At 39.4% G+C, this 11439-nt stretch overlaps 1 long non-coding RNA gene across 1 annotated transcript; it reads left to right on the forward strand.

Moving 5' to 3' along the window:
• The first annotated feature begins 10497 nt into the window (after window positions 1-10497).
• Window positions 10498-11198, forward strand: LOC131642692 (uncharacterized). Its single transcript, XR_009295968.1, has 3 exons — window positions 10498-10624; window positions 10722-10806; window positions 11080-11198. It is a non-coding gene; the product is annotated as an uncharacterized LOC131642692 (long non-coding RNA).
• The last annotated feature ends 241 nt before the right edge of the window (window positions 11199-11439 follow it).

Below are 11439 nucleotides of genomic sequence, written 5' to 3' on the forward strand. Positions count from 1 at the left end.
TGAAATTCTGTCTTTTTTTCTGTTATGTGAATGATGGTTCTGTTTTGAATTTCTTATGGACCTGATATAGTGTTATGTGGTTTTACTTGTAATGTGTATGTGTGGTTTGAAACTGATGTGGATTGTATTGGTTTGTGATGATTTGTATTGCAAAATTTTGGCAGGGATGTATATGTATGAATGTAGTGTGGATATGGTTGATATGTCTTGGAAATGTATGAAAGTGGTATTGGACAGAGGCAATTATTTGGTTTTGGAATGCTGATTGGAAAGATGTATGGTGTGATACTGATGCGAATGAAAGCAGGATTTACATTATGTTCAGGTGTTGAGGGTGCCTCTGTTTTGGTGTGTGAAACTATTTGTGTTTGAATGTTTGATTGATGAGTATATGTATGGTGACTTGCAACTCTGTTTATGTAGGTTTGAATGTATTGGTATGGTGCAGGGACTGGTTTGAGATTGTAACTATAATTAGTTACTGACTGTTGAATTTGATTTAGATCTGTTCTTGTTTTCTTTGACAGGTTCGGATGTGATTTGAAAGGCGTATCGAGGGGCATGACATGGTGTGGATAGGAGTGATGAAACTGAGGATGGTTTTGAACTAAAGACATGGTTTAGAATAGGCTTCCATCATTGTGTCTTTAAATTTTGTGAAGATGTAAGGATACTTTGGTGGGATTGGAACGGTCGAATGTATTTGTATTTTGAAATTGGTTTCTGAATTTTGTAAAGGGTTTTCTTTTAATGACTTTTCTTGTGTTTCAAGTGACACCATCCATGTAATTCGATGATTTTGTGTATGAAAAAGAATCTTCTTCATTTGTAGAACTTGAATTCCGACTCTTCATTTATTTGAACTCCATGCTAAATTTGAATGAAAGATAAAAGCCCATGACAACATCCTATGGGCTTTGTACCAAAAGCAAATTTCCCATGGTTTGCTTGGACTAAAAAAATCAAAGTTTTCATTGTATGCTTTTCAAATTTATTAAGATGTACAAAGTCCACCATGTTTAACTAGAATCTTGCACAGAATCCAAAGCGAATGTCTTGCAACACAGCTATTCAAAGTGAAACTTAGAATCGAACACAAGGGTGTGAACATCAATCCCCAATCAGTAAGGCGTGTCCAAATTCAAAGAATTTGAGTGAAGCCCAATAGAAGGAATTGTATTACAGCAATAATGAAGCCACTCCGCAATTGATGAATAGCCCAAGTAAAACCCACAGATGATCATAAGGCCCAAACCTTTGGACTTATCTGATAATCCCAAGCATACAGAGAGTACTTTAATCCATGAACAATGAACACCTCTAGTGAATGAATTTGCATAGTGTAGAGACTCTGGATATTGTGAAACCTTAGATCCCATGCTTGTACATGTTTTATTTAATGAATGAATGCGAAGTCATGCAAATGCCCTAATGATGGTATGCAGATCAAATGGAAAGTATAAGCCAGTTAGAGATAAAGGGTAGGACAAATTTGGGGTATGACAGCTGCCCCTATTTAATCGTCATAAACCTGAAGGTGAGATTGGCGCTAGCCTTTCGAACCTTCGAGGTGGAAGAAGATTAAATATCAAAGTACCAGAAATTTGTCCTGAAGAGAAGATGGTATAAATGTTATCCTTATTTTTGTTTTTGATATCTGCTGGGGAAAGAGAATTTTTTTTTTTGCCTTTTCTGGTGGAAATATTTACAGTGAGCAATGGTTGGATGGTGATAGCTTGTAACGTATCCCAAGGTGCCAATACAAGGTTCTCAAAGGAAGTGTTTACTACATGGAAGTGGTCGGAGCAGAAGTATGTCTGGTGGGACGGTAAGATAGACAAGTGTTTTAAAGGAGATACAGACGAGTATCGACAGAATGACACATACGAGCATCAAAAGGGAGATACAGACGAGTATCGAAAGAATGACACATACGAGCATCAAAAAAGAGATACAGACGAGTATCGAAAGAATGACACATACGAGCATCAAAAGGAGATACAGACGAGTATCGACAGAATGACACATACGAGCATCAAAAGGAGATACAGACGAGTATCGAAAGAATGACACATACGAGCATCAAAAGGGAGATACAGACGAGTATCGAAAGAATGACACATACGAGCATCAAAAGGAGATACAGACGAGTATCGAAAGTATGACACATACGAGCATCAAAAGGAGATACAGACGAGTATCGAAAGAATGACACATACGAGCATCAAAAGAGATACAGACGAGTATCGAAAGAATGACACATACGAGCATCAAAAGGAGATACAGACGAGTATCGAAAGAATGACACATACGAGCATCAAAAGGAGATACAAACGAGTATCGAAGGAATGACACATACGAGCATCAAGAAGAGGATACATACGAGTATCGAAAGAATGACACATACGAGCATCAAGAGGAGATACAGACGAGTATCGAAAGAATGACACATACGAGCATCAGAAGGAGATACAGACGAGTATCGAAAGAATGACACATACGAGCATCAAAAGGAGATACAAACGAGTATCGAAAGAATGACACAGACGAGTGTTAAAAGAAGATACAGACGAGTATCGAAAGAATGACACAGACGAGCATCAAAAGAAGATACAGACGAGTATCGAAAGAATGACACAGACGAGTGTTTGAGAAGCTTGGGAGATGGGTTTACTGGGGATTGAGATTTGGATTCGAAAATGGTGTGCCTGGACGAGAGGCGAGGGATGGGCAACACGGGGGTTGGATCTGAAAAATTTTCCCGTACGAGGGAAGGAATCACGGAGACTAGGGACGACTAGGCTCGGCAATAAGATGACAGTAACCACGGGGGATTACGGGGATATTGATGCTGACGAAGCATAAGAGTTACATTGATCCCTCAGGCCAAAAGGCGGGGTGTAACTCTTCAAGAGTGGCAATCGTTCGAATCGCCACACACCAAGTATGATTATTCAAACGATTGAAAAATGAAATGGGTTGAATGCCCACCCTCATTCGCACTCTAATCTTCGTGCGGGACACGGGAAATAACCTCGGAGACAACGATTCTGACGAAGAAAGACATTGCATCCGATCCATATTGGGGAGATTTCTTTTGGGGTTGAGGACACCAGGTATCGGCACCATGGCTGGAGGAGATTTGTAATGGAGTAGCAGATATCAATCGGAGTTTGTAAGGACAAATTTTTTTTATGTGGGGGAGTATCGTTGTCTTGATTGAGTGCTGGTTTGTATTATCTGGCTTATGCCCTGTATGCATGTTTGAATTTTTCTATGGCGTAATGATCCGCTTTGACGGATATGCTACGCTTTTGAGGATGCAATGTTATATGCAGTGAACACTATATGCAGGATGCCAAATAAAGGCATTAGTGAGGTAAACACCAGGGAGAATACCCTTGGCGTTAAGGACCATGTAGAGGTGCTAAAAGATATTGGACTTTGACTTGTAAGAGCACACTCTTGTTGTTGCCTTCCAGAATGTAGAATGACTTCGGACTTCTCACCATGTGCCACTGCTTGGAAGATTTTCAACTTGAGGAGATTCCCTCAATTCACCATGTTGGGGAGTATCCGAATAAGGGCACCAGGTTGGAGAAATGGAACAACTCTCAGGAGAAATAAACTTCTATGCTTGGGGAGAGACCAAATTTCTAGGAGAAGTAAACTCCTATAGTCATGGAGCGACAAAAAACTCAGAATTGTGCCCCAAGCTTCGTGACTTATGGAGGAATTTGCCCCAAAGGATCCTTGGAGAGATTTACCAAATCTCGACGTAACTGCCCCAGATTGGTTGAACTTAAGAGAGATTCCTCGACATGATTGCCCCAGATTGATCAAAGCTTGAGGAGATATATCGACATGATTGCCCCAGATATGCTGAATTTGAGAGGTGAAACCTCGATTCAATTGCCCCTGATTAGGTACATCTTACTAGAATCCTCAAGCTTCCATTGTTTTGAAGTCAAACAAACATGAAAACAACTTTACCACGCTCAACGGAGTCTTCAAACTCTTCCCCTCAAGGTAATCAAGGGAAGCATTAACTGTTCATGCCCAACGGAGTTCTTTGGATAACTTGCCCCTTGATGGTCAAAATTTGAGATGATTAGCTTTTCCTCCTCGGAGTTCTCAAGTCTCTTGTACTTTGACATGATCAAGTTACTCACTGATTCTCATCCTGAAATTTTTGATGTTTAAGCAGATGTTTTGTATGCAAAAGAATGTTAATTCTAAGAATGATAATTCTAATGCAAAGCCTATGTTAGTCTTGAAGTTGTAAAACTTTTTATGAAATGAGGTTGCGACCTCTTGTGACCGAATCACTAGTTGACACAACCTCGATTTTTGTGTATGGAAGATAAAGCAAAAGTACGATACCAACATGGATATGAGTCTCGCTTCATTGGGAGTCAGTTAAACGCTATCTCTTGGGAGTGCGCTTTCAAAATAAACCCTACTTCAATTAGGACTTTTAAGGGTTGTAATTTGGCCGGGTTCACGGTTTTTAGAAAACAAAGGATTTTTAGGCTCAAAATTATTTGTACCCACCCCCTTCGTGATGTTCTCCATTCCTATGTTTAGTTAACTCGACACGAGTGTTCATCCCTCACAAGGAATTTGAAATGGTTGAGGAATCAATGAGGTTCTTTGGATATGGCGGTCGCTCACCTTTTCTTTCATTTTTGGTGTCTGATCACACGACTTTGTTCTTGCTTGGCAATTTTATCGTCTTTTTTTCTTTTGCCATTTTCTTTTCATCTTTTTTTTTATTTTCATTATTTTTTCATCATTTTTTTTTTTGCTCTCTTTTTTTTTGAACAAGTCGTGTGACCTCGCATAGTCTTTGATTTGTTGGAGGTGATTGCGACTGCCTCACTCCTTTGATTTGATGAAGGATTACCATTGTGGTATCATCATCTCTCGATCTCTTGATGGAATAAGGATAATCGTTGCGGTTTTGACATTCCTCAACCTTTTGGAGGATAACCATTGTTGTATCCTTAGATGCATACCCTTTTGGTGAGTTTTGAACACTCGATCAAGTTAAATGAACGCTACCCTGCCCCAAGGTTAAAATAAGGGATTTTATGATTAGAAAAGAAACTCCTACTTCAAGGCTCGAAGGGGTTATCGAGGGTCTATCTCCCTTATATCTCCGGTGTTTGGGGATTTGAAATAATGCCTGTACATCCTCAGTAGGGTTTTATTCAAAAGCACACAATTGGAGATTTTGCATTTTTATTTTTCATCATTCTCCCTCAGCTTTTTGCCTAAACAAGGGATTAGTAAAGTTGGTATCGTAATGCCAAAAACATTTTATGAGTGATAACGAATGGGTGGCTTCAAGACAAACATAAACAATGTATTATGATTTTCATTCAGAAATTAACAATTTTTTACATGCTAGCAATGCTTAAACAAACAATGGAATGTTACGAATGAGAATGCGATGAAGAACTGAATGGCTGCCATTGTTGAGGAGACTTGACTCCGTCTGGACTTGTTGATCTCGAATACTTTCTGCAGTTCCTTCTAAACTCTTCAGATTACTTCAAAAGAAAATTCCAACAAAGTCACCCAAGAGTTGTAATTTTTTGCCTTGCTTTAGGGATTCAAGCAATGCGAGTGATGCAATGCTCAAGATAAGAGTATGTCTTGCTTATCCCTCGTGCGGGAGCCCCAAGTATAGTTGCTAGAGTAGTAGTTGCCATCACAAATGGAAAGAATCTTGTATGGTCATTAAACTCATGAGAGCTACTTGCGGTGAAGAAGGCCCAATACTCGAATCTTAACCAACTGAAATTCCAACAAACAGGGAAGCGAATGGGCACAAGGCAATAGAATCACATCCATTTGTTTCTCATATTCTTCTCGTCTCTGTTAACAAGCGGAGGCCAATGAGAGGGAAATTCCGAGAAGAGGCAGCTGGGGTATGAAGCAAAACCTTGAGAAAGAGAAGCATTGTGTAGAACACTCTTGATTACCACATGGAAAAAGATTCTGACGATGTCACGCAGGAATTTGTAATGCTTTTAGGGATTCGAGCAATGCAAATAGTACAATGCTCAAGATAAGAGTACGTCTTGCTTATCCCTCGATCGGGAGCCCCAAGCATCTTCCACACATGTACAGGAGGTGATTACTTTTTTAGCTTCTATATCCAAACCAATCGGTGTGAGAGTAAATGACCTTTGTAGCTCTTGATATCAGGCACTAGGCACAAATACACAATGTCTAACTCAAAGGAGTCACGACCTTTAATGGCTTTCAACCTTTTCTCCAAGAGGTCGAACCTTTTGTCAAATTTAATTCTTGGAAACTTGAAGACTTAAATGATCAAATTGTTCTCATGATGTGTTTCGTCCTTAAGAGTGATAAGAATCTCAACTATGCTTCAGACATTGAATCCATCAGACCTTCTCTTGAGGTGAGATTAACATTTGCATTTGGCCTCTGAGGAACTTGTCTCGATTCTTCTTGTCAAAGAGAAAGGCTTGAATACCTCCACACACTAATTCACGTCAGTCCCCGTTTATGTTCTCATCTCAATCAAAACCTCACGGAGTTGTTCCGATGTTAACTTTTGAGCACATAGCGGTGAGAAGTCAACTTTGTTGCTGAAGTTGGAATTTGAAAGGAAGGGCTCCCACAAGCTTCTGATTGAACCAAGAAATGCATGATAGTATGAATGCATGTTTCATTTATGGAGAATCCTAAAGTCTTTTCACACACTTTTTCTTTTTTCTTTTGGAATCCAGGCTTTGTTTTATATGAAGTATATTTTCTTTTTCTCTTCTTTTTTCTGATTTTCTATTTCCTTTTTCTTTTTCTTTTTTTGGAAATAGACTTTAGGATCCCCCATAAATGAAGTGGATAAAGCAATGACGTTATGCAATGCAAAAACATGGGATCAAGGTCCAAATAATCTTGGAAACCACTGCACAATCCTCTGAATAATTGATGTAGGTCAGATGTCACAGGATCAAAGGTTCGACGCCTTTTTGAATACCAGAATATCAAGCACCATGAGAACAGACCAAATAAAGGTCCGACCTCAAATATGAAGAAGCAATGGTATGTAGGAGTCAAGGTTTCCTGTCCCACCCCAATCTCACGGGTATGAAGTCTAGACACGGACAAGTGGTCCCTAATGGTCACTAGGGTCTACAGTTCCCATGGGGTGCAAAGTGTTTGAGGCAACAAGCGTGCCAGACACAGTGTTCCATGAAAGAACCTCGCCCAGTTGTGGTACCCCATGTCAAGCTCGATCGTAGCAAGAGCCACGGGAGTCAACATGAGCATCCACGCTAATCCTATGTGTCACTGGCCTGGGTAGTGGGCCTTTTACCTCACAAAAACCCCCCACCTGCAAAACAAAGCAGAAAAATATGTGGCCCCCACGGGGACCCATAATATAGTCCAGATGCATGATGTGCAAGCAGAAATAAACATGATATGCAAGCAGAAAATAAACATGCAAACATATATACAAGATATAGACATAAAAAACAAATAAACACCCAATAAAACAAACAACAAACAAAGGCTAGGATCGACTTGCTTAGGTATCCCCAGCAGAGTCGCCAGCTGTCGCACGCTCGCAAAAAATGAACAGAGTCGCCACCAATATATTTATCCCATAAGGGAAAGGAATATCAGAAAACCTAACAAAGGGAGGAACAGGGCCTTGCGACCAGAGAATCTAGGTACGGGAGTCGGTTACGCGAGGGGAAGGTATTAGCACCCCTCGCGCCCATCGTACTCGATGGTATCCACCTATGTTTGTTTCTATCTAAAGGGTGTATCTATATCTAAACCTAAATGCGAATGAATGCAAAAGAAATACGGGGAAAAGAAGGAATTATTTACAAGTGTGCTCGTTCAAGCCCCGCGACTTGATGCCTACGTATCCTTTTCAGGAATCAGAGCGCCGTAGTTCGGCTCCATAGTTTTGTTTGTTTTTGTGTTTTTTAGTTGGGCGGCGTTAACGTTCGCGCTCTTGCATAAGGGATCGACCTAGGATGCAATGGAGCGGAAATAACGGTGCCCTTAAGAAAGGAGAGAAAGAGAGAGAGAGTTTGAGTGTTTCGAGGAAATCCCTAAAGCAAGGGAAACTCGAGTTGCTCTTTGGTTGGTGTTTTTTAGAAGTTGGGAACTTACGCCTGAATGGGACCCTTAAGCAAGGGAGATCCAAGCACTCGAACATTCCCTTAAGCAAGGGACGTTCAAGCTTCCATTCCCTTTTTAAGATTTTCACTTTTTTATTAATGTTTTAAGTATTTTCTTTGTATTTTTTATGGGGAATTTATTCAAGTATTTATTAGTGTTTTGATGTTGAAAAAGAAAAGAAACTAGCCTAAGTATGAAGGGAATTTATACCTAATGTTATCATGGTTTCTACCTAAGGTTAGGAATAAAAGACACATGAAAAATAAAGCAAAAAGTGGAGCATATGAAAATAGCATAAGAGCATGAAATAGAACAAGTCAAAATATAGCACAAAAGTGAATTAAAAATACTATTATTTTTATGTGACTTTTTATGAAAGAAATGGGTTCAAAAGATTAATGTCAAAATCTACTTATTTTTATGAGCCTTTTTTATGGGAATCTAAAATTAATGTCAAAATTAACCTAAAAAATGGGTTTTTAAATGAGAAAATTCTAAGACTAAAAAATCTAACATTTTTATGGTGATTACTTATTCTTTCAATACCTAAAAAATATGGCCAAGATATGTGATTTTTTATAAGCTTTTTAACATCTAAAAAAGAGAATAAAACTAAGTAAACAAAACTAAAATCTATCAACTAAGCATGGGCTCAGGGGGGTGAAAATTAAAAATAATGGTGCAATCAGTGAACTGATGCAGGCCCAAGGGATGAAGCCCATCAGAGTTTTTGTTTCAGATTTAGTGTGGCCAAAAACGTGGTACAGGGCTTGAGGGGGTGCGGGCAAGCAATATCTATTCTGAGCCAAACTCAATGATCCATCAGATTACTTTTGTAATTCTATTATCAGATTTTTTTTTTATCATGATTTTAATTAACAAAAAGGATTGAATTAAAAATAAAAATTAAAGAAGGAAAGGGGATTTAGGGTTTATACGTGTGACCTCTGGCATTATGAGGCCTATCTCCTTCTTCCTCGCGTGAACAAACGGCGCGACGGCATCCCCACCGTTTCCGATCAGCGCTCCCACCGCCGTGAACATTGATTCTCGCCTCGACCTCCGGCTCACAGTCGCATCACAAACGTCCCAGTTTCCATGGATGTCGCTTACCTCTCGCTCTCAAGCTCTTTCCGATCGGTTACGATGATTTGATTCTGAGCCTCCTGATTCTCTATCTCCGCCGATGCTTCTTAGAAGAGCGACAAGAAATCCAGAGCAAAATATCAAGCACGCGCGTTTAACATTCTTCTTCCTTCTTCGTCTCTTTTCATTTTTTCGGTTGAATGATCGTTGTTGTTGATTGCGATACCAGAGATGTTGCGATTGATGAAGATTGATGATGATTACCGAAAGTGATGATTGGCGAGAGATGCAACGTGTGCGATTGAAGCACGAATTCAGAGAGATTGAAGAAGTGAAGGATGAAGATTCAAGAGCGAATCGTTCTGAGTTTGTTACAGGTGAGAGTATTCTCTGTTACCGATCTCTGTTCTGAAATTCTCTTCTCCTCTTTCTGTTATGCCAATTTTTCTCTTCTGCAATTTTTTTTGGAGGCGATGAAGGAGCTTGAAGTTTTAAGAATGGAAGAGAAGATTGAAGAATGTAGATTATGGAGAAAGATTGAAGGTGAGAATGAAGGTGGTGAAGAGTGAAGTGAAGAAGAAATGGTGTGTGTGGTTGATTATGATGTGGAGATTGAAAGAGGTGGAAGGTGAGTGTGAGAATTGTTGAAGAGTGGATCTGTATGAAAATGGCGTGTGTGTAGGTGAGGAGTGAAGAAAATGGTTGAGAGATGAAGATGATGATGAGTGGTTGAGCTGTGAAGAATGAGCGTCCAGTCTGAATTATGGAGGGAAGGGTGGTTATATAGAGAGGGTGATGAGCTTGGTTCGGTTGAGTTAGGTTTGGAGTGAGGTTTGGTTTCAGTTAGATAGGTGAGGATTGAGGTTGGGAGATGCTGACTAGGAATGGAGGAAACTGAATTAGTTAGAGGAGAGTGATTAGTAGCCCTAGGATGAGAGTTTTCTGTTATGGATTGGAGGGCTGAGATTGAATCAGTTAGAGTTAGTTATAGGAGTTTGGAGGTTGGTTAATTCTGTTTGAAGTTTGTTGTATGGTGAAATGAATTCTGTTTATTTGAAATTGAAAGGTGAGGGGGAAAGCTAGAATTGGTTAACAGGTTAGTTGCTGGTAGTTAGGGGCTACAAAATCGGTTAGGGAAGTTAGTTATAGGTATTGGGGAATTAGTTCTGTTAGTTAAAAAGTTGGCTGTAGGTAGTTAGTAAACTGTTATGCTGGGTAATTGTGAACTGATTTTTGTATGTGGACTGTTTATTTGCCGTGACAGTTTGAAATTGAATTGGTTGCAGGGTAAGTGGGTGTTTGGCTTAGATGTATAATCCTTGGGTCAGGTCTTTGAATAGGCTGATTGTGTTTGAGTCTTGAGGTAATTATTTGCTGATTACTTGGAGTTAATATACAGATTCGGATGTCTTGGCCTTGCTCCTCCTTTGAACTGACCTTGCTGCCAAATTCTGATGCAGGTGGTTTATTTGAATTCTTTTGGCTTAAGCGCAAGTTCGGTTAGCAGCTGTTTGGATCGGATTGAAAGTGAGCGAATTGGCTACGGTATGTGAATCTTTTCTGTATGCGGGACTGAATGTGTATGTATTGACTTTGTCATGGAATTTGTCACTGCTAGTTAAAAAGGAAGGCTGAAATGTTAGTTGAAGATTGATGAAATTCTGTCTTTTTTTCTGTTATGTGAATGATGGTTCTGTTTTGAATTTCTTATGGACCTGATATAGTGTTATGTGGTTTTACTTGTAATGTGTATGTGTGGTTTGAAACTGATGTGGATTGTATTGGTTTGTGATGATTTGTATTGCAAAATTTTGGCAGGGATGTATATGTATGAATGTAGTGTGGATATGGTTGATATGTCTTGGAAATGTATGAAAGTGGTATTGGACAGAGGCAATTATTTGGTTTTGGAATGCTGATTGGAAAGATGTATGGTGTGATACTGATGCGAATGAAAGCAGGATTTACATTATGTTCAGGTGTTGAGGGTGCCTCTGTTTTGGTGTGTGAAACTATTTGTGTTTGAATGTTTGATTGATGAGTATATGTATGGTGACTTGCAACTCTGTTTATGTAGGTTTGAATGTATTGGTAAGGTGCAGGGACTGGTTTGAGATTGTAACTATAATTAGTTACTGACTGTTGAATTTGATTTAGATCTGTTCTTGTTTTCTTTGA

The sequence above is a fragment of the Vicia villosa genome, unplaced genomic scaffold (assembly GCF_029867415.1).
Source record: "Vicia villosa cultivar HV-30 ecotype Madison, WI unplaced genomic scaffold, Vvil1.0 ctg.005610F_1_1, whole genome shotgun sequence".
In the NCBI taxonomy this organism is placed as follows: domain Eukaryota; kingdom Viridiplantae; phylum Streptophyta; class Magnoliopsida; order Fabales; family Fabaceae; genus Vicia; species Vicia villosa.